The sequence below is a fragment of the Felis catus genome, chromosome A3, assembly GCF_018350175.1.
Source record: "Felis catus isolate Fca126 chromosome A3, F.catus_Fca126_mat1.0, whole genome shotgun sequence".
In the NCBI taxonomy this organism is placed as follows: domain Eukaryota; kingdom Metazoa; phylum Chordata; class Mammalia; order Carnivora; family Felidae; genus Felis; species Felis catus.
This window is the reverse complement of record NC_058370.1, coordinates 76,171,927-76,195,886: the sequence shown is the minus strand read 5'-3', so window position 1 is coordinate 76,195,886 and position 23,960 is coordinate 76,171,927. Positions and strand designations below refer to the sequence as shown.

Sequence of the window (23,960 nt, the reverse complement as noted above, 5' to 3'; positions counted from 1 at the left end):
TCCATGATGCTCTTTGGATTACAAAAAAAATTTGACTACTTAAAAAATACTTTTAATATTTTTATTTTAAAAATTAAGTAGCACACTTAAAACTTAAAAGTTTTTATATATTAGGATTTTGTTAGAGTTCTAGGATAAGGAAGCAGTCTGAAAAGAAAATATTTTGCCCCAAGTTTATCCTTATTATGATAAATATGGGAAAAGAAGCCTAAAGCCTATTAAGGGAAATATTCTGAAAATAGCATCTGAATGTAGACACAGCTGATACAGAAAACACAAATTTTTATTCAAGTCATTATTAAAATATTTAAACATGAACTAGTGTTTAAGGTATAATATTGCTAGTGGAATCTGAAGGTTGTTTGTTGCTGAGAAATTGGGTGCTCATTTTATTTTCGAGAGGTTTTTTTTGTTGTTATAAATATCTCATAGCATCACGAGAAATAATAGCTCAGCATCTATCTCTTCAGCTGCAAATACCTTTTCAGTTCATTCATCTCCTTCATGTGTTCTGAGCTGCTAGATTCAGACCTGGGGAAAAATATTTTTCTCTTTTTCTGCAGTATTTCTTGCTTTGTTTTAGTTACCTCAATAACTCTTTCCCTTTGTTCTCTTTGGAAGGCACAGCCATTAAAGAAGTTCATGACTTATATTTTCTGTCTGAGGCCCAGAAAAGTTTCTCAGCATTTTCTCAAAGGCACATGGGTAACCTTATCACTTATGAAATTCAGGCACAAACTCCATAATGTTTTAGCTAAAAATAAGTATCTGATTCCTTTCCCATGGCTGCAACAACATTCTGGGTAACAATGCTGGGTACAGAGAATCACAGAAAGTAGAAAATCATAATTAAAATATGCATTTGTTCTGGTTCATTCTACTGGTACTCTCTTGCTTTCTTTTCCCCTTTAAGAGTCATTACATGCTTTCATTTTTCTAACCCAATTTTTTTAATATTTATTTTTGAGAGAGAGAGAGACAGAGAAACAAACAGCATGAGTGGGGGAGGGGCAGAGAGAGGGAGAAGCAGACTCCAGAGCAGGCTCCAGGCTCTGAGCTGTCAGCACAGAGCCTGACACAGGGCTCAAACTCACAAACCACGAGGTCATGACCTGAGCTGAAGCCGATGCTTTACCAATTCAACCACCCAGGCGCCCCTATGCTTTCATTTTCAATATCAAAAAAGCTGTATTTTTAACATTAAAACTCTAATTTTAACAAAATAAGAGGAAAAAAAAAACAAGGTACAATCTACAGGGAAACCCATCTTGGTGCGCTGCCCCCACCCCCTACGGGGTTCTGGACCTGCATGCCCTGCGGCACTCCCAGTCACATATATGTACACACAAGGGTGCATTCATGCACAGGCTGTGTGTGGGAGGGAGCTGGCTCAGGAGCAAGCATCAAAATAGTTTTAGAAATGACTGTCCTGCCTAGCACAGGCATTAGAGAAATATTCTTTGCAAAGGGAGGTGGGAAGAAGCATGTGTAGAGTAGGAGGTGGCATGGGCTGCCAGCCCCAGCTTTCCTCTCCCCGTGGCACCGGGCCTCCAGGGTACTCACTGCCTGTAAAAGGGGTCAGTCTGAATCTGCCCCAGAGGCTTTGGGCAGTCCTGAGTCCACACCCTGAAGTCAGGGTGGGCAGGTCCCACGGGAGCCCACAGACTAGCAGGTGTAGGTCCATGTGAAGGGCTAGGCAGGAGCCAGGGATGCTGGATCCCAGCTTCCAGCAGTCTCATGGTGGGCCGGTGGTTCTGATCTTCCTCATTCGATCAAGGTGGTTCAGGCTTGAGCCTTGTCTTAACACTAGGTTCCTCAGATTCTTTTCAGATTCCTCTGAGGAGCCCAGGAAATTTTTCATGTCTTTCATCTCCTGTTGTGTCCAGTGTGGCGTAGGCACAGTGTGGTGGCGGAGTTCATGGACATGCACAAGAGTATGGCCTCTGGTGTTTCTGGGGTGTCAGCTCCCTCCCTGCAGACAGTACCAGGACTCCCATCACAGCTTCATGGGGCCAGCATGATGCTCAGGGTCCCTTTAGCCTGGCACAGCTTGGGTGAGTCTGGGAACCTGTAGCTGGCATGGGTGGCATTGGGCCGCTTGCTAATGTCCAGAGAGCTGAGCAGCTCTGGGATGTTCTGAGCACTTAAGAAGAAGCTTTCAAATTCCAACTGGGAACATCAGATAAAAGCCCTGACTCTTGCATGTGAACACACAGGAGGAGATGACACTTATGTTCCCCTTCCGGATGCAGGAATAGTGGTTCTGGGGTCACAGGCCATGCATAGAGAAGAACTAGATGTCACTTAGGTTGGTGAGGCAGGCCAGGCAGGTCTTAGCACAGTCCTTATAGGCCACACTGGCAAACAAAGCCGGTGCCATTTTGTGCAGAAGACAGCCTTGTCATCAGTTTGAACTTGATCGTGGCACTCACCGTCGGCATTGTGAACACCCTGAACTGCTCCGCACGTGCAGTGTGTGGGGCGTGATCCCCCTTCAAGTCAGGTGCCTGCGCGGAATCCCGCTAGGCCACTCAGGGCGCAGGCTGTGCGCGATCGATCGCGCATGTCAGGCACAACGAAGCCACCACTAGCGTGTGCGTTAGTTGCACCTCCTTCCCTCCTCCTCCCACCTCTCCGGCCGTCCTTGCAGCGCGCACCCGCATTGCGCAGGTAAACATGGAGCCGGAAATCTGTGCCACGCGGAGGTCGGTGGTGGGCTGCACATCCAAGGAACGTGTAAGTGAAGTAGAAGCAGCGCATGGTGCCGGAGAGGGAGTGGTCAGCCTGCAGGGCTTGATGGGGACTGCAGCGGCGTCATCACCAAGTCCTGGGGGCAGGCCTGTTCTGCGTGTGGGCCTCCTGCAACTTGCTATTAGCAGTAGCTGCCGTTTCTAGCCTGAGACGCAGCTCTTTTGGATTCATGGAAGCGCAGGAAAGACTGGCGCTATTTCGCTTGGGAGCACAGCCCCTTCATGGCCTGGAGCTTTTTTGGGGTGAAGGGTGCGCGTGGCCAGCACAGGGCTCTTGCACTGGAGGTTGAAGAGACCATAGCCATGACTGGTGCCAAAGGCTACATGGCTCCCAGGTGGAGCATGACGGTCGTGACGGCAGCTGGAGGCAGGCACTGAACCAGCACATGGGACCAGAAACGGGAGGGTGAGAGCTCAGCCCCTCGTAGCCCTTCCATGTGAAGCCCTGGCGGTCTCAGAGGAGGTCCATGCTGGCCATGCTGACCACCTGTTCCAACGGCACATCGTTAGTTCCAGCATCAGTACCTAGCCTGCAGTGCCCACTGCCACCATCTGGGCTGTGTACTTGTAAGGTGCCACTTTTTCCGCGCCCAGCCTGGGATAGTGACTGTGGATGTCTAAGAAGCCCATCTTGCAGAATGGTGGCCCGTCGTCTTGTGAAGCCTGTTGGTGTGTATGCTGGGCCAACGGGCCACACTGTTGGCATGCTTGCGATCTGCCTGGAAGAGGCCAGTTGTGCTTAGCTTGTAGAGCAGCCACAGCACCACGGCTGGAGACATCCCAGAACAACACATTGCCGTCCTCACTGCAGGTGGGCAGCAGACCTCACCGTGATGGCTCCTGGGCCAGGTTCTGAGCCCTGGTGATGGGCCAGCTGAACGGCGCTGGAGGCCGGCTGCGGGCGTGGCAGCCCACCAGAGCTCAGGATGCGGGCCCACAGTTTGGCGGGGACGTTGGCAACATGGGCCAAGCAGGTAATAGCCAACGGGTAATCTCTGTCTTAATGCTGAGTGCTTACAGGAGGATAATTTTTCTAGATTTGAACTATACCATTTCTCAATACATGATTAAGTTGCCACAGTTGGCCGTTAGTCTTTATTTGAAAGAGAAGCCAGGTACAAGAAAGGTGGAGTAATCAGAGTATTCAAGATGGAATCTACCTGAACTATTTGTACTATGAGATATGGCTTAGTTCATAACCAACAATACTTTATATCTACCAATTTCTACGTCATTTTCTCATTAAAATAATGGTTGACCAGGTGTACCTTAAAATGCCTTCAATCACTTCTGTGTTAATTTGAGAGTAGAGTTTTGGAAACCAGTGAGATTTAATTTTCAAATCCCATTCAGTTAAGCCAGGGGGAGAAAAAAGGAGGGCAAATTGGAGTTTTTGGTTTTGCTTTTACATCTTACAATACAGTTAGGGCTTTTATGACTGAAGGGAAGTGATAACTACAGAAGAAAATTATGACAATTCCAACATTTAGTACATTAAAAGGTTTTAAGTACATTAGCAAAGTCTCCTCAGTAAATTTGGAAAGAATGGAGGGAGAAATGTTGCTATTTGTGTTTTATACCAATGTCAGCAGTATTAAATTAGTAAAGAATATATGTGATATATTAAATGCAAAAATACACACACACACGCACACAGTACAAACACAGAATGAGAATAGCTTAGCATTCCCAGTTTTTAAACTTTCTCTTCATCATCAATGGTTCCCTTTAAGGAAGTTTTTCAGGTAAGCATCCTAGAATGTTCTGTTTCCCACCTCATTTATCATTAAGTGATCATGTTTTATTTTTTGTCTCAACTGTGTAATGTTAAGGGGTTGATGGTCTAGTATATACACAAACTGACGAGAAGAGCTAGAGAAGATACCAGGAGGCTCATGATGAAACCTTTCTTAATGACATTTCCCTTATGAACACAGCTTGCCTGCAAGCTGTTACAGAATCGAGAGTGTATCACCAAATGGAAGTTTGAAATTGACCCCCCCCACACACACGCGTGCGTTCGCGCGCGCACACACACTCACACACACACACATACATCACAGGTGCAAAAATTCTGCATAGAGTTGACATTTGTCGTCTACTTTGGTTCCTAGACTGTCACTAAACTCACCAATGAGCAAACATAAGTACATCTGCTTTCTAAGAAAGTTCCCAATGAATTACAAATACTACACTATAATTTCCAAGTTAGTGTGATAATTCATAAACATTAGCATTGCTCCCAAACTATGCTGAGTAGGCAAAATAAATCATGAGTCACAAAATATTTGCTCCAAAGCCAAGCCCATCCTTCACATGAACAATTTTCAGAAATGATGCAGACAGACTTATGAACAACACTTGCTTATTTTTAGAACTTTTCCTGCCCTTTGAGACTATTCTTCAGCTTTAGGTTAAAGTCCTACAGTGAACTGAACACAAAGCTTAGAGATCAACAAATGTAAATTAAGATAAATGATTATATTTCCAGTTAATATGTCGGAAGAGCATACTGAAGGAAATTATACATTACTTAATTTTCTGAGCTCCAATTTTTGTTTTCTCATATATCCCAATACAGACACAGACACATGTACACCCACTAGTACACACATGTCTTGACTTCTCTAAAAATGGGTTGACATTCTGGATTCAGTGATTTTCGGTGGTATAACCCAAACTTTCTCAATTAGGAATTTTAAGTGTATCTTCTAGGATCTCCGTTCATTCCTATCAGATTTCCTTCTGTATAGGCATAGGTTTCCTCTGATAGTCAGGATCACCGTTAACATATTTGCGATCAGGTAGATGTCAACATGTTTTAACTTTTATTTTTTAACAGCAAAACAGCCCAGATTTTCTTTGTAATTTATTTTTGGTATCAGTATCATTCCATTTTCTCCATGCTGCCCTTTTGAAGTACATTTAAATCTTCCTTAAAATATAGTGAGCACTCTTCTAGAGAATGCCTGACTTTATTTTAGTTCCTTTGATTTGCAATGCATAGCTTTAGCAATACATCTCAACATATTATTTGTTTTCATCACTGAAGCTCTTTGTTGCAAAGAGTTCTCAGAAGTTTGCTTTTTAGGACAACTTCCTAAACTATAAGGTTTCTACTTAGAACTCCTTGCCTTCTGACTGGTGTAATTTACATGCAATTTAAATTTTCTTGATTTTATTACATTAGGGAATGGCCTGACATGATTCTAGGTTTTCAAACTTCTGTATACTTAATGCATTAAGGGAAAAAAATGCAAATTCAAACTAGAGGCTCAGGACCAAATAGGGAGCAGGGCATTGGCAGAATCTTGTGTGGTGTTAGCAGTGGTAGTTGGGGCATGGGGTTAGGCAATGTTGCCAAAGGACATCTCATATCAAAAAGCAAGTCCGCTGATAATTTTACAGTGACTATTGCATGGATGCTGCTCTAAATGCTTCTTTATTCTTTCCCAATTAAGTTCGTATCCAGTCCAGCGGAAGAGTAGATGTTGATTTTCTTGGGGAGCCCTGAGAATGCCAGAACAGGTGCCAGGTGGTAGTGGAGTTTAGATTCCACTTCTGTAAGGATGACATAACTTGGTTACTTCCTTGCAAGTGATCCATTAGGTAACGTGTCTTATAAATCTCCCATCAGCAGGGATAGTTTTAAAGGAAACAATGGTAGGAGTAAATGTGACGCCCTCACTGACAGGTGTTTTGACCACAAAACCACTTCTTAATTCTCCAGATGATGTATTTCTATGTGTGTGTGTTGTACCGGTATTCAGTTCTGTGCTCCATGCTAATTTAGTGTAATATACAATCTTGGAAATGATTTCTTTCCTTCCAAGATCTGAGGCATTACTGTGAATAATTAAAAAAGCAGGGCTCTGCCTTATTGGTAGCATCTTTCCAACTTGAACGAATCCCATTTGTTGGCACTGTTGTGGTCATGCCTGACCTTTCACCCAGTTTGAGGGCTTGTTTGCCAGCGTCTGCCTAGTATGGCTCTACACTCTTAGCACCCGCTTTCCTCGTTGAAATGTTTCCTGACAATGTAAATGTAATATTAAATGTGCATGCGGTTCCTCACCATGTTCCTCCTTTGTGCCAATTATGTATCTTGATTTAGTCTTTTGTGTCTATTTTTTCCTAACTTACACAGACTTTTTTCTCTAGCAAAACTGAATATGTACAGCAACAGCTAGTGTCCTGCCCCAAATGTTCTCTCCCCTGTCTATCAAGGTGTGAGTTTAGTGCTAGACTTTTCCTTTTGTATCCTGCTTAGAAATTCTGTGACATCCATTGTTTGTATTATTTCCAGAAAGTGCCCAATAAATATCTGAAGAATTGAAATATGTTTTCTCCCATTAAAATATAAGCCCCCTGGGGACAGGAACGGTGCCTTGGTGTAATTTGCAATGTACATAAGGTATTAGACATTTTTAAAACATATTTTTTGATTCACAGATTGTTTGATAAATTTGATAACTTCTTCCTGAGTTTTCTTTTTTTTTAAAAGAAAGGTCAGATTTTTGATTTGTCCAAATCTTGCAGTTCTTGTGTTTCAGATAGTAGTTCCTCAAAGGAACTCAGCTGTTTCCCTACTAGGTCACTCTCCAGTTTCTGGTTCCTATTGGCTTTGCTGTGTATATCTTGTAGGGGAAAAAAAGGCATTTGTCCAGTCTGCTGCTTTGTAGAAAGAACTGAAAGGGCAATAATGTGGCATTTGTTAGATTTTAAAAAATGGAAGGAAGGGGAGGCTTTTAATTGTATGGGAAATTTAATTAGATTTAGACTAATTAAATTCATTTTTTATATTAACATGTTCACAAATATTATTGCATCTCGTTAGATTTCATTCTTCTAGCCTTACTGAACAATATTCAGTAGTAGTTTCAGATTACAATAAGTTCATTATGAAGATAAGGTGGAATTAGTGTAGGAAGCTCAGCTGGTTGAAGGGGTCTGTACTTTAATTACTGCACAGGGCGTGCATATTAATTACAACACAAGTGATATTTACTGTACCTCAGGAACATATGACAGGGTAGAGATACTGACAGCACCAGCTAATAAACTCAGTATGATAATGAGGAGAAAAGACCATAAAAATAGAAGGAAATAAAATTATTCATAAAGTATATTGATCCCAAAGTAAAGACATTAAGCTCTGATGAAGGGCAACAAAAGGGAAGCTCCTCACTTTATCAAACAAATAACCAAAGTAGAGAAATGTTAGCAGGGAGACAGATTGTGATTATACTGGTCACATGATCACACTCTAGAGAGTACACGGGAGCCATAACATGGGAGATTTTTAATAAATCAGCAGAAAGCCATACTGTCACCTGCAGGAACCGAGGTCGCGGTGGCTAAGGACAGCCCCGTAGAGAAGTCAAACATGCTGTGGTATAAACTGGAAGGAACCACACGCATACAAAATCTGGTTCGGGAGCCACTGTCCCCTCTGGAAAAACGAGGGCACACCTAAGAATACTGCAGGAATTACTCTCAAAAGCAACTCCGGGGGCCATCACCCACTTTTTCCTGTTATTAGAGATCACCAGCTCTGATTCCGAGATGACAAAAGGGAACAGTTGGGGGCTGGTTAGATAATTTTTCTCAGAAAATGCTCAGTTATGGTGTGATCCTTTCTAAATCTACACAACTCAAAGGAAAGTTCACAAATTTTGGCTTCAAGTGATAAATGTGAGATTTGTTTTGTTTTGATTTTACATGGGCCTTGCAAAGAAATGGTCATTTTTTAAAAAACAATTATTTGATCAACTTCTAACAGTTACAAACAAGCTTATTTTCAGGGGAAAAAAACCCTGGCTAAAGTGCTAATTCTTAATTTACATCAAATAATTACTGTAGTCAGGTGTTTGCTAAGTATTTGTTATTTTTAAGCTTATTACCCAAAATCTGCCACAAATTGTGCTCAGAGTTGAGTTATTATGGATAGAAAGTACATCAGTTACATGTTTATTTTAACACATAGAATAATGATGTTGACCAAACTCTTACAATCGCTTTAAGTTAATTTTAGGAGGAAAACAGGTTGTGGGTGTATATACGAATAGCGATCTTAATATATAGTGCAAATATGTGATATATATATGTACAAATGAACTCTAATCTGTATATAATATCATATGTATTTCTGGTTAAAGTACCTAAAAAATAATAGTAAATCTAGATAGTGCATAATCTGGCCCTGTATTTTGGTAATACAGTTAGAGGTGTCTGGAAACAAAAAACAAAAGGAAAGATTATTCGTTTTGGTTGAAATCTATAAAATCATGAATTGAAAGGGTTAGATGTCAAATTACAGAATGAAATTATGGCAAATCTCACTTTGCAACTTGGGCAAGACAAATAATATGTATAACCAACTCACTCTGAACTGAATTATTTTAATTTACGCATCCTGGAGCCGAAGTGAAGATAGCCCTGGACTCCCTCATGAAATGGGGGTGCCATGCCTGGTTTGCTGTGCGTCCCTCTGCCCTTCTCAGTGCCTTACTCTATGTATCCCAGTATTCCAATGTTTTCATGCTAGCCTTTCTTTCCTCCGGTAGAGGGGTTGTTTCATTCATATTAAGGTGAAATATTTCCAGGGAATATTTTTAAGAGAACAGTGTTTCATGAAAGCTTATGTTGTAACTTGACCATTAACGAAGTCCTTCTGTATGAGCAGGGGATCTATCTGAAATTACTCAAGTATATCAAATAGTTATGAACACAACCCACATGAAAGGCCAGGCATAATCAGAATGTGGGAAAAAGTGGTAATTCAAGTTTTATAATCGGTACTGTTGTGAACTGGGTTATTTTCATCAATACCTGTGTGATATTACAATGTTAAGACTCAAGGCTGTAGGATTGTATAGTACCAGGAACATGGTGGGTAGATGTTTGATGAATATTTACTGAATGAACGAATAAACAAATGATTCATTTACTGAATGAATGATTGATTGAATGAGTCCTCCTCAGGTGGTGTTTCCTTAATTCTTGAAAGGTACCGGTGGTGTTTCTGTTGTATCTGGTGAACTGCCTACTCTCTGTTACTCTGGCATTTTCCTTTTTGTACTGGCAGTCCCTAACCACGGTGTCTCTCTCACCACCTGAAATGTAAGTGCTGGCCGGAGTGGATGACCACTGTCAAGTGGGTGGGCTCTTGCTCTGTGTTTGGAAGCAGAGGGTATACGTGATAATGGGAGATTGATGCACTTGTGTTGAAATCTGGAACATGAAGTCATCTGTAGCTTACCCATTGTGAAGCTCAAACAGTTTTATGATAAACATGAATGGCTTTAGCACACTTTCAGTTATCAAGATGTTGATTATGGGTTTTTATTTTGTCCAAAATATCCTGATATTTGGGAAGAAAAGAATGGTTTAGGTGCAGACCAATTATATGTATAAATGGGAACTTGCAAGCCTATGACCCCTATCCACTTGGATTAGTGTTAAGGAATTAGAACACAATAGAGACAGAATAGATGGAAAACTTATTTAAAATTTAGAGAATAATTCTGATTCTCTGTTAGTGTTTCATGGGTTTCTGTTAGGAGTTTGCTTCTCTTTGTCAGAGTTTTTAATGTTTCCTGTTAGTATTATTTTTCCTTGTTCCTCTTACAAGGTGCCTGCTGTCCTTGTGCCATCATTTGCCCTAAGCTTCTTCCCTTTTCTCACATTCGCTGCTTCAGTGATCTATAGTTCATTGTTCACCATTATTTTTCATCCTCCTCCCATCCAATTTGGTTCTGATATTTATTTCTGCAAACATTACTTTCTGTCTTCTGTGTCTCTACTTTAATGGCTAATTTGACATTCAGGAGCTTCTCTTCTTTCTTCAGCAGAGGAAGAGTTGAGTTTGTTGAGAAACTAGTTTGGGGATATCTATTAATGTTGACTTAAGAAAGAAGGGAAGTCCTAAGCTTCCTTTATTTCTGCTTTGAATAATGAGGAGGCAGAGAATATTTGATGTAGGTATTAAATAGAGACAAGAATTCTGATGCTCAACATGTTATAGAAAACAGAGGATTTAGGAATTAAAATATCACTGAGACAAAATAGGTTGTATCATCTAAAGATTGGGGTAACTAGTTCATATCATCAATTAAGAAAATCATTATTTTTACATTTGGAATAAGTATATGGTCAATCTTGCTGCACTGTGTTGCTTGAAATTAAAATTTTAATGTTAAACAGAATAGATGACCTTTTAAAATATAATACACTTGACCCAATATGCCCAATATGCTTTGTAATCACTACAGTCAGAGGGAGCCACAAAATTCTTGTGTTTCAACCACACAGAAACTCTTGTTAATTGTCACTGCAGTGAATCAAAACTTCTAGAATGTCCCCAAAGCTTTTGAACCCCAGTGCAGAGTTTAATTTCTTGAAGCAGCTCAAGCTCCAAGTAATTTCATAAAGTTTTAGAAGGTTAAGTTTCTGTCGTAAACAAATTTATGTTTGTGGATGTTGATAATTAGAAAAAAGTATTTTGTGAAAATCTGAGGAAGTAAGATTGAATAGATAATTAAAAATTGCAACATTCTAATCAATAAAAAAGATGGATATGATTGTTCTTGCCATTCTATTTCTTGGACCTTGTAAATCTTCATAAATCCTTTTCCTTTCTTTTTTTTTTAAGATCATGTTGTATATTCATCACCACAAAGTGGAAGTCATAGTTAAGGTTTTCTGAAAGTCTTTGATTGTATAGCTCCTATAGTGTGCTAAAATAGTAATTCATTGAGAAACCTCAAAAGTGTGTCATAGAATAGTATTAACAGGAATAAAAGAACAGAAAAGGCAACCTGTGATGGAAAATTCACAGATCTGTTAGAAATTGTCAAATTGATCAGCATCACTAGGAACTATTGAGAGGAGCAAAGGTGATGTGCTTATTATTTGATTTAACAACAACAAATATCAAAACAAAAATGTTTGATTTCTTTTGGGAAGGATCATTTTTCCATTTACCTTTTCTGAAACAATCCCCACCCTCTGTTCCCCTGTTCCTGTTACAATTAGTCATTACCTACTGTTGCTTATGATTTGTTGGCAGTCTCTGACTGCAATCTGTTGCTCTGTGACAGATCAATTCTTTTAGCCTACAGACTCATTCTTGAATTCAGCCAAAATGAAAAAAAAATACATGTACATATATATATATATATATATATATATATATATATATATGTAAAAGTCTAAGTCACATTGCTTTGGCTAATGTGGCATATCATTCTTTTAAAGGGGTGCCCTTAAAGGGAGATCATTAATGACTCCTGCACATATATAAAGGGAGTGAATGACATTGACTCCCTATGCAGAACAGGTTCAGAGTCCATATGTATAGACTGCGGAATTTGAAGTATGTTCATTTACTATCGTCACTTTTAAAGGAGACAATTTCAGAGCAATATTTTAGTTAGAGGAGTTGCTTCTGAGCCTACTGAAGAGAATTTGTAGAAATCCTGTTGTTTATACCCACACACATATAGATGTATACACACACCACTGAGTTTAAATAATCCCAGTAAGATTCATATTGCTCAAGTTTTTCAGCAAAAGAAATTATAGTTTTCTTGCAATCAATTTAACAGTCAGAGCTTTGGTGTAGCAAAATATATGCTTCGTAGCCCTTCAAAATTTACGCAGTTTGTACATATAGATATATGCTGTATATATTTTGAAGTGATACGTATGTTGAAATTTTTCCTCACTTAAAACCATGCTGCATAATTGATTGGAAGAGTTACTCTCATCACAGTCTATTTTTGCAGCAAAGCAGAGGCTATTTGAGATGCTTGTAGTTTTTTTTTTTTTCTTAAATGCTTTACTTTAATGCAAGGAAGGGAAAAACTAGTCATTATATAGCAAGATATTATTCATTGTTGGTTTGTTCTGAATGATGCTGAATTAAGTAACGTTACTGCCTAACAAGAAAAATATGTTAAAAACCATTTTCTCCATTAACTTTTGGTGTCACTGTTGTCGGACTCAGCAAGACCCTCTTCGGTGAGACACACATACACAGACTAGTCACTCACATACTCATTGTCCTTTAAAAAATATGTAATCCCTTAAGTTTGCTACCTTACAGACCCGAGGAACAGCTTGCTTGTCAACATTTCTATACGATAAGGTCGCCTCAATCACAAGGCCGGAGCTGCCAAATTAAGAAAATTGGTGGGCTATCAAGGAAAGTAGTATTGAACCAAAAGGCAGATGTTTCACTGTATGTTATACATTGGTGAAACACCCTCGGTCTGTCAGCGTGCATTTTCTAAAAGCATACACTAGCCACTGTGTTGGTTCCTGTTTTCATTTTGAGTTTGTAAAGGGCCCTCCTTGTTTGGCTCCTGGAAATCTACCAACTTTTCTTGCTCTAAAAATAAGACAAGGTACTCATTCGCTAGAAATTACTCTAACCACTTGAGAAACACCTTACAATTTTTTCAAGCTCAATTTGGAAGGAGGCTGTAGGTATTAGGGCCGTGATGCAACTTCACAAATAAATCCATGACGGGTAAAGCAGAATTAAACAGCATATCAATATACACAAGCCACAGGGTCTAGGACATAGTATGGGCAGGATTGGGTTGCAAAATGCTTGCATTTTTAGTCTAATTATTCTTTTCACTAATTCCTTCTATGAAGAAATGGAAAAGTCCTTAAACATACAAATGTGGAAATTGAGGACTGAACACGTTACTTCAGGTAAACAAGGGATACAGGAAGGGACAGCTCTTTTATACTTTGTTTTGTACATTTGGTTGCATTTGACTGTGTTTGTACTCATGTAGGATAATCTTTTTCAAAGATTATAAGAATTATTTTACAATTAAACTTTTTAAATAATTTTTACAGAAAAATGACTTAAGCAAATATACTAATTCATTGAAACATTACCTAAGATTAAAGTTTACTTTTAACATGATATCATTGTACATAGATTCTAAAGACTATCACATTGTTTGGATTTTACTATATTTGAATAAATAGCAGAAAACACACAGAAACTAATTGAAACATATTCCTTTGTTCTGGTAAATTACTACACATGCCTCTAGCTGCCTAGTATCTGAGGTTCTGTAAAGGGAGATTTTTATTTTATTTTTATTTTTTTTGCCCTCCCAGTGTGTTTTATCCACCATTTAAAAACACATTTGAAATATATTGCAATTGCGTGAGAAGTGACATAAATACATTTGGTGATTAATATTTATTTGATCAACTGTGAGTGCAACAATATGACTTCTAATTTGAAACCACACAAGCTTCCTTTTCAGCAATCCTGCCTTTCAAAGCCTTTCATTTGCTATATCCCAGGCTGATCTTGGAAAGAGAATCTGTTCGATGTACTTTTCCCTACTCCTTTTCCAACTTGAAACAGGAGAGTGGGCATTTGGCTGTATTTCCAGGTGTGCCATATTGGAACTTATGTAACACGCGAAGGGATGGGGAAACTCTTAAGCTCTAGACCTGTGGATGATTCCTGAGAGCTTGGCCTGTTGAAACATGCTCCAGGGTGTATGGATTGGAAGGTCTATGCATATATTATCTGCCATATCTAAACATGTTCACACACATTTTGTAAAACAGCAGAGTTGATGTCTGGAAAACTTCTCCCAATGTTAACTAAAGATCCTGTTCTATTTCGTATTATTATTCCTATTGTTTTATTTCCATCCCCTGTGCTCGTGGTGTCTTTTGTGGCACTTCAGCTGTGATGAGATGGGCGCGTGAGCAGCTTCCTCCAGAATTGGCGCCAGCTGGTTTGGAAGACTGGCAAACCTTCAACTTCTCCCTCGATCCACCACGTTAGAGATTGACTTTATTATCTGCTATAGTTCCATGCCATCCATGCCCAGTTTCCAGTGGCCCAGAATGCAGGCATGTAACAGGCCTGTTCACTATCGTGCTTATTCTGATTTAGTCATAACCTCAGGAATTGCCTTTTAACAACTCCAAAAAAAAAAAAAAAAGTGAGGGTCATCCACTTCTAATGCGGGAAACCCTGTGATAATCTGTTCCATGCATTCAAATGAAAATATGACTTCTTGGCAGAGAATAGCATTATAATGTAAAATCCCATATGCTGTTATACAGTATGTTGCAATCTGTTTTACGGCTGCCTCTATTCTAACGAGTGAATACTGCCAATAAAGCAATTGAAGATAACACTAATTGCTTATTTCTGTGATCCATAATTTTTATGGCTGCCTTATAGCTCTTTAGTCAAATAGATGCTTTTTGGCCTTTAAGATCTAGAACTCGTGTACGGTAGCAATTGAAACTGGAAATGTACATGCTGGCCTGAGAGACTTTTCTGTACTTGATGAATAGGATGCAGCAGAGAAAAAAATGGAAAGTTGTGAAAGAAAATAGACATCTTCAATCGGCTCTAACAGGTAACCACTAGATTTTATCAATATTTAGGTGACTTTAAAGAAATACATAAATACGTGGCTATATTCGGTTGTCAGGTTTTCTTTGGCTTCACGCATTTTGGGGCCTTTTGGACACAAAAGCGACCACGGAAGACACGGTGGTGTGTGAACACAGCTGGTTGGAGACAAGGCTCTGTGCTCCATCCTGGGTTTTCCACACTCTGGCAATAGGACTCGAGACAGTGATTCAACTCTTCTGAGTGTCGGTTCCTCTCAGAAATGCTCTGGTGACTAAAAGGCTGGGAACACACCACTGCCCATAAAGTACTCTACCCATGTGTGTGGTTGTGCTGGGTCCCTGTTTGGGGCCATCACGACATGCTTTTTCATGAATACTGTCATAGAAACCCCAAATTATGCAGCGTTTGTCCAAGGATTTATCCAGTTCTTTTCTACTCAGAGTGTAGTCTGTGGATCAGGAGTGTTGGCGTCACCTGGAAGTTTGGTAGAAATGTAGAGTTGCTGGCCCTCCCCCAGGCCTGATGTTAAGACTCTTCCTTTGATCAAAATCCCCAGGTGATTAGTATGCACACTACAGACCCATACAGTCTAACGTACCTTATGGATGAGAAATTGGAGATTCAAAGGCAAGGTGAAGTGATTCGTAAGAGGCCACGTAGTATGTTCAGAGCTAAACCACGTTGAGAGCCTGGGGCTTCGCCTCTGTGTTCAATCCATGCTGCCTCCACCTTAAAATAGCGAAGGTTTAATTTTATTGTGTGGCAGATTTCAGATTAACTACATAGGCTCAAAAGTGGGCAACATATTTGTAGCTTAAAATAATGTAAGTCGGGAAAGCCATCTGTTTCTGCTTTATTTGGTCAGATAGTGAAAATACAAATCAAAGCAAACAATAGGTTGTATTACTGAGCTTAAGTTACATATGAAAAATGTCTAGAATACCCATAGATTTCTACTCATGGAGCTCTGTAGATATGTTCTCAATTGAAGAATTTAAGAATATGGTCTGAAATTCAGACAAAGTACATGTGCAAAGATCATAAGGTCCTAGTATTCCGTTTTTCTATTTTGTATCCAGCTTTCTAGCTACTATAATCTCTTTGATAAGAAAAATAGATACTTATGTTTAAGTAGGCATTTATTTTTCCTATTCCAACAGAAATATATGTGCTATGTTCAAATAGAGGTTGCAGAAAAATCACTAATTTTGCAAATAACTGAAAAATGTTTATAATTCTCTGATGAGATATATACATTATATAAGCAGTTCTGAGAAATACCACTGTATTAGTTTAACCATTATACATATATATAATAATTATAATAATTTTATATATAATAGTATATATATGTACATATAGTATATATGTATATATATATACATATATGTACATATAGTATATATGTACATATATATATACTATTATATATGCTACTCTGCACACTGCCAGTATGTTATTGGACACACTGGCAATGTTTTTCACATGTACTAAGAGCTGAGCATTGCAAACCAATATAACTTATTATCCCATTTAATCTTCACTACAAATCTGCAGGGGTACTACTATTATCCTCATTTTATAAATGAAATGATGAACCTCCAGTAAAGAACTTGCCCAAGGACACACAGCCAGCAAGATGAAACTGACTGAGGAATGAGGAGTTTAAATGTATCTTCCAAATTAATGTTGTGACTGGTAAAACTTTTGAGTCCCAATTCCTTAAATTCTGATTTAATTAGATCTTTTCTCTCCATGTGAATTTCTACCTTAATTTCATGCAGTGAGGCTGGGATGGTGTTAACTGTTCTGCCTTTTGCACCAAGCACCTGGTTAGGTGAACCAGCTGATGTCCTGTGTCTAAGGAGTCTGGGGCTGGAGTTGTCTGTAGCCAGGGAAGGAAGGAGTCTTAAATACCCTACTGTTATCTCCATGGTCAGAAACTGCTTCCCCCCAAATGCTGAGTCTAGGTTCTTGGTTCTTCAGCTCTTACTCTCTAGTACTGAGATTGACAAACAAATAAAGGTTGTAATAAAAATGCCAACATACTTGCGAATATTCTTAATGAAATCAGTGGCACAGGCTTTCACAGAGAAATGGATACGGAAGAAAGGAGACAGGGCTACCCAAAATGGTTCTCGATACAGCTGTGGGGGCCTTGTGACTGAAGGTTAAAAGCTCAAGAGAAACATGTGAGAGAAAAAGAAGGTGCAAGACGGAGGAGGACTGATACTAGTAATTGCAGATAGTCTAGAATAGCGATTAATAAGCAAATGGCAAAGGGACCGATCTGGAAAAGGAAGAAAACACTCACACACAAGCAAACGTATAAAGCTCACCCTCATTTTATATGACACGTTTGGCTCCATGCTGATAGTCCACGTGTAGAATCTCCAAAAGCTGTACCTTGCCAAATGTTAACTGTTAGTATGTGCCGAAACCTCATTATGTATGAAAGGATATGATCAGAAGAGAGGACTGTTGCAACCAGCTGTAACCTATAGCATTCAAATAACTATCTTGGTGTGAGAGACAAACATTGATTACTTGATTCCAACACTTTATAATGCTTCATGGGGAAAAAAAGACAGTTTTCCTTGCACTTGTTATTTTCTTTTATATTAGATGACTAGGTTCTACATTATCTTAGAGTATCCTGGTTTGACTACCTAATTTTTTTCTTTAAATACTGGATAAAGGATCAACTTAAATATCTCTAGCCTACCAACGTGGTGTCACTTGGATATATTGCAGTATTTATGATACCCTATGATTAATGGGATTTTTCAGAGAAAGAGATCATCTCTTGAATGTAAAAAAAAAAAAGTAACATATCACAAAATTCTGATTTCTTAGATGAAAACTCATGCCATGTGCAACCTATCAAGATTATAGAAATAGAACGATCCACTATTATTTCTTCTCTAAATCCTGGTTAATTTTTTTTTTGAAACTTTCTGCTTTACTTTAGAAGTGGGACTAGCATTGCCTTCTTGGGCTCTGATCAGTTTGATTTTTCAGCTACACCAAGGGGCTTTTATTTCACCTCTTTGTGAAATTGGCTGGTTTCCTAAAGTTATTCTTCTATTATAATTTAACACAGTAAGAAGAGAGTAGGAAAAAAAGAGAGATCTAATATGGTATTATTTTATTACTACATAAAACTCCATTGTCAGAACGGAAAATACAGGAAAGGCTCTACACACAGATGGCTAAAAAGTTAAAGCCGAGTAAATGATCAGAGAGAGAGAAAAACAGAATCGTATTACAGTCTATGTTCCTCGGTATTATTTTGTATGCATGTCTTTGAATTTGAAATTCAAATAAGGCTTTTTATATATATATATACATAATTGAAAACAATTTTTTGATAAACAAGCAGACCAGATATCCAAACAAGAAAACGCTGCTCTGCCCTCTTTCCATTTAATCACAGAAGCCCTTGCCTTACCTTATATTATAGGAATGGAATTGTAGGGATTAATATGAACAAACTTAACCCTTTTTAACTTACCCTCACGTAGTGTTTTCAGCTTACATGCCACGGGAAATCTAGGCAGGGCGGGGTAGAGGGGGATAGGAAGGGTGCAGAGGGAAGGAGGATGTGAGGGGAGAGGAATAATAGAAACCTTTTTAATATATTGATGCGAAATGAAAAGTAATTCAGAAATGCAATTTAGTGATGACCTCTCCTTTGGGTGGTTATGAAAAACAGCCTTGTTTTCTTTTATAAAGAAATGCTGGCATGCTTGACTTTAGTGAATCAAGAGAATTGTTTGCCAAATAGCAGTGATGGTGTGTGTCCTTGTCAGAACACCTGCTGTATTCTCCCAGCAAACACTGGGGCCATGGCGTCTCTCCTCTAATGACACCTCATCAATCCGCTCCTATCAATGTCCCAGCCATGGAGGTGACTTCGAGTGTTCAGAAGCCTTAGAAAATGTCAACGTTTTGGGAGAAAAGGTCAGTCACAGCTTCCCCCCCACCTCCCCTGCCAAGCCACCGTGGGCCTGGCGTTCATTATCCTAATTAAATCCAGCAGCTGAACATCTTCTTATCTGTAGGGGAGGAGAGCAGGGGCATGATGCAATAGGATTGATTTGCATATCCAAAGTTAATTAGTGCGGAGGAGCAGGTGTACAGTAATAATAATTATCACACATGACAATCACCTGTGACCACTTCCCCGCGCCCCTTCCGGGATTCAGCGCAGTGATTGCTGGCTGGTTTTTTTCCTTGCTTGATACCCATCCTGAGCTGTTTATGTCCTTGTGCCTCTCTTCACAAACCTGCTGTGAGTAGCTCGTCTGTTCCTTAACAGGCGCTGTATTTTTCTCTAAAGGTATATTTTCCCCTGTTTCATTTGGAGGGAGAGACTATTGTAAGGCAGCTATTTTCAATTTTGTTTGCTGAAGTTGTCACATCCTGGTGGAGCCTGGGTATTTATTTTTAGATTACATGTAAGTGGATAAGGAAAAAAAAAGTGCTCAGGATCATAATTTGAAAATCCCACTTTGCATCATTTGAACATTTTATCTTGAGCATATGCTGGCGAATCAGTCTGATCCAAAATAAACTTATTAGACAGCAGACACATGAAACCAAGTGACAGTTTGATGTTTGCCACGAGACTGTCCGTGCCAATGTGAAGTGGAACGGCAAGACTGGATCCACAGCCCTCTGACCTCTCAGGCTGTGGACAGTACAATAGAACCCAGGCTCACTGGACACTGACCCGAAGAAACCAAAGGAGATTTTGGTGGGTTGTTTAGGGCTTGGCAGAGTCTAGGGTAAACAAACAAACATTAGAATGATCTACCAGTAGGAAGACTTCAAATTGTAGCCTCGGAGCAAATTCAGTGCAGCTCACAGGATAGCTCTCATGATGCCTTCATCACAGAAAGCTTAGATAGATTACACTCTTCGGATTTCACTTGCACATAAATGTGTAGGTTATGCGTGTTTAAAAGTGTTTTCTCTGTCAAACGAGGGTAATTTTTTCAAATTAAGCCAAAAAGCATGCCCTGGAAATGGGATGTGCTTTTATAGAAATGAATTATTGCTGTGTGCTATACAGGAATTCAACACTCACAATGGTGGGCTAATGAGTAGGTAAGAACAGAATATTAAATACAAAGAAATTTTTCTGGGTAAAGGGGAGGCATTAATGTTAAATTAGCTATGAAACTGTGACTGTTTTTAATTTTTTTTTTCACTCTGACTTTTGTCTGTTTCACTTTTATTTGTCAGGGTACACTTTTGCCAATCAAGTCAAGTATAACAGGTGGGCCTCCCTTTCACACGGCTTTAATGATAAGTGACAGAGATGGCAAAAGGCACTCAACCGCCTGCAGAATGCATTAAAAATTCAAAACTTTACTTATCAGTCTTTTATTAAAACTTTCTGTAATTGTGCAAAATTATTTCCCCACTGGGTTAGCTTTCAATACGGAGTACAATTACATTTCTGACACAAAAATAATTACAGTTAAAAAAAAAACTACAAGAAAAAAAAGAAGTATTTTTTAAAGTGAAATCCATCCATTTTACATCCATGAAGAGGCATTGCAATGAAAATTTAAGTGATTACTGAACTAAAGCTCCAGTTTTGAATATTTAACTTTCGGGGGCGCCTGAGTGGCTTAGTCGGTTAGGTGTCTGGCTTCGGCTCAGGTCATGATCCCACAGTTCGTGAGTTCGAGCCCCACGTCGGGCTCTGTGCTGACAGCTCGGGAGCCTGGAGCCTGCTTCGGATTCTGTGTCTCCCTCTCTCTCTGCCCCTCCCCTGCTCATGCTCTCTCTCTCTCTCTCTGTCTCTCTCAAAAATAAATAAACATTAAAAATTGAATATTTAACTTTCAATACTAGATAGCTGGGTGGAAGTCTAGTTTGTAGAAATGTAAAGAAATTGTGGTTTAGGGTTAAAGACGTTTTAGTCCTTGTCTGTTTACTAAGGAAATACTTTTGTGTATTGTATCTTTCATCTGTCACTGTTAGCGTAGCTAGAATGGTGAATCTAAATTCTTTCCAAGAGGATAAATATTAACAGTAAGTAGTTGTGTTTCATGGAATTAGCTGTGGTTTTTCGGATGAAGACTGTGGGTCTTCTGATGAAGACTGATGTCTTCTTAGCTTATTTTTTTTTTTAAAGTGTGTTTATTTTTGAGTGAGAGAGAGCATAGGAGGGGCAGAGAGAGAGGGAGAGATTGAATCCCAAGCAGGCTCCGCACTGTCAGCACAGAGCCTGATGCGAGGCTCAAACTCATGAACCACGAGATCATGCCCTGAGCCAAGACCAAGAGTTGGATGCTTAACAGACTGAGCCACCCAGGCACCCCTAGCTTACGATTTTTAATGTAAGCACGGATAGCTCTGGGCAGAGGGCTCTGCTTATGTAAAGCAACATTCAAATAATTCCCTGCTTCTACTTTGGTCATCTTTATCTCTTAATCTAAAATCCTACCAGTCAAGTTTGCAGAAAAAGAATTGCCATGTGAACATTCCCCTAAGATGTAGAGATCAACACGTTTTCACATAGGCATCTTTTATGTATAAGACCCTGTAGTTGGAACTCTGGGAAATAGGGAAGCATGAGTTTCTATTTCAACTGGGGCTTTTGGAATCAGCTCAGATTTCCATGAAAGCTGGTGCTACTGCACTTTATTTCATTCCACCCTAATGGCACATTCCTATTGAGGAATATCCATTGTGTATTTATTAATTACTCACATAATGTCAGGCAGTGACACTTAAATCTGAAGTTTTACAAGTCTTACTCAAATCTTTGTTCTTGTCCTTCACTAGGTCACAACCTAAAAGGAATATAAGAGAATATAAGAGATTATTTAAGGAATATAAGAGAACTAAACTACAATTGTAGGTGAAAAACACCAGGCATCTCCTCAGTGGGGAGTACAAGATGATCCCCTGGCTCTGGGGAAATACCATAACTTCTCTATGTGTGTATATGTATATATTTATTTAAGCTCATTATTTTTATTTTTTTTTGAACTTAATATACATAGCATAAGGGGCACCTGAGTGGCTCAGTTGGTTAAGTGTCCAACTTCAGCTCAGGTCATGATCTTATGGTTCATGAGTCCAAGCCCTGTGTTCGAGCTCTGTGCTGACAGCTCAGAGCCTGGAGCCTGCTTCTGATTCTGTGTCTCCCTCTTTCTTTCCGCTCCTTCCCCACTCATGCTCTGTTTCTCAAAAATAAATAAACATCAAATATAGATAGATAGCATAAGTATATAAATTGAGAAACTAAAACTTTATTTTCCTGTTAGCAAGCCTTTTTATTGTTGTGTGTGTGTGTGTATGCGTGTGTTTAAATTGAAGGGCCCTTACTGGTCCTGCTTCCATGAGTGGCAGCAGCCAGGGGGAAAAAGGGAGGGGAACCAGGCAGCCCAAGGAAGGAGTCATCTCCACAACATTCCATTTATATACAGAACGAAACAGACAAGCACAGAGCCACTATTGCAGGTAGAAGTTGGCAGCATGGGAAAGGGGAGGAACAAGTGGAGAGTTGGGATATCATTAAAAAATGTATACCCCCCCCAAAAAAAAACTGAGGTGCCTGGGGGCAACTGGTCTACTTTAACCCAAGAGGAATCAGAAGATCAAAAGCACTTTGGGAAGCCCAGAACTGTCAGGGAAGGAGGCAAGAGGTGGGGGCTGTTTGGCAACTGGGGTGAAGGGACTGCTCTCCCCCTGCTGGGATTCCACCAACCCCTCCAGTCTGGCAGGAAGAGGAAGGCTTACAGTCCCCCGAAGGTAGGTCTGGGGCTGCCAGATGCTCTAGGCAGGAGGCCAGAGGGGTCTCACAAAGGTGTGCCCTCCAGGGAGATGATGGCACTGCCCCCCTTCCCTTCAGCTACTCTGCCAGGGTACAGTGGTCCTTGACCTCGTTGTAGCAGTTTGGTTGTAATTCATGCTTGACCCCTGTAAGCTTCTTGATGGTGTCCTTAGAGCTGGCATAGATCACTGTGCTTTTAAGGGGTTCAGACTCAGGTGTCCAGAAGATAAACAGCAGGTCCTCCTTCTTGTTCTCCTTGGTCTCCTGGGTTACATCATAGTGGGCATAGTGGCAGTACTTATCTGGAGCATCTGCACAAAGGTGACATAGGGTTCGTCTTCTACAGTTTGGCCCAGATCACCTACCAGAATCTCCTTGCCCTTCTTCAGGATGATATTCTTGTCCTCATTCAGGCAGAAGAACATCAGCACCTTGCACTTCTTCACCTCCTCTGGGGTTGATGATTTACGTGCTTTCGTGTCATCAAACACTTTGATGATGCCATCATCAGAGATGGCCACACCAGAGGCCATATTTCCAGATATGAAAGGTGAGGCAGAGCAAGGAGAGACAGAAAGATGAGAGCTATTGCAGCTGCAGCCTTGATCCAACTGACGAAACCAAGTCTTCAAATTCAAATTTTAAGTGGTCTTTAACATGGTATATGTTTATGTCTTTAGCTCATATGTAGATGTTTTTGTATTTCATTTGGGCACTTGCATAATATGGCAATGGTCATACTATGAATGAGAGGTTTGGAGACTTTCATGACTGTCTTGGTTATACCACTAGTTGGTGTGTCCTTAAGTGTGTAATTTAATCTTTATCTAAGATTCTTTGTCTTATCTCTTCCTCCTGAATTCCTCCTTTTCTTACATAATAAGCAATTATGGAAAGATCACCGTGTGCCAGTAACTTTTGTAAGCAATGTATCAATCCATTAGATACTTACAACAACCTTATGAAGGAGGTACTATAATCACCCTCTCAAAGA

At 39.7% G+C, this 23,960-nt stretch overlaps 1 long non-coding RNA gene and 2 pseudogenes across 1 annotated transcript; all 3 read right to left on the bottom strand.

Moving 5' to 3' along the window:
* Nucleotides 1-1,300: 1,300 nt before the first annotated feature.
* LOC101097966 lies at nucleotides 1,301-9,640 on the bottom strand (annotated as a pseudogene).
* A 4,234-nt stretch (nucleotides 9,641-13,874) lies between these two features.
* On the bottom strand, nucleotides 13,875-19,380 carry LOC123384470. Its single transcript, XR_006595588.1, has 3 exons — nucleotides 18,683-19,380; nucleotides 15,767-15,897; nucleotides 13,875-15,642 (listed from the first exon to the last, which is right to left on the bottom strand). It is a non-coding gene; the product is annotated as an uncharacterized LOC123384470 (long non-coding RNA).
* Nucleotides 19,381-22,991: 3,611 nt separating this feature from the next.
* On the bottom strand, nucleotides 22,992-23,499 carry LOC101097060 (annotated as a pseudogene).
* Between the last annotated feature and the right edge of the window lie 461 nt (nucleotides 23,500-23,960).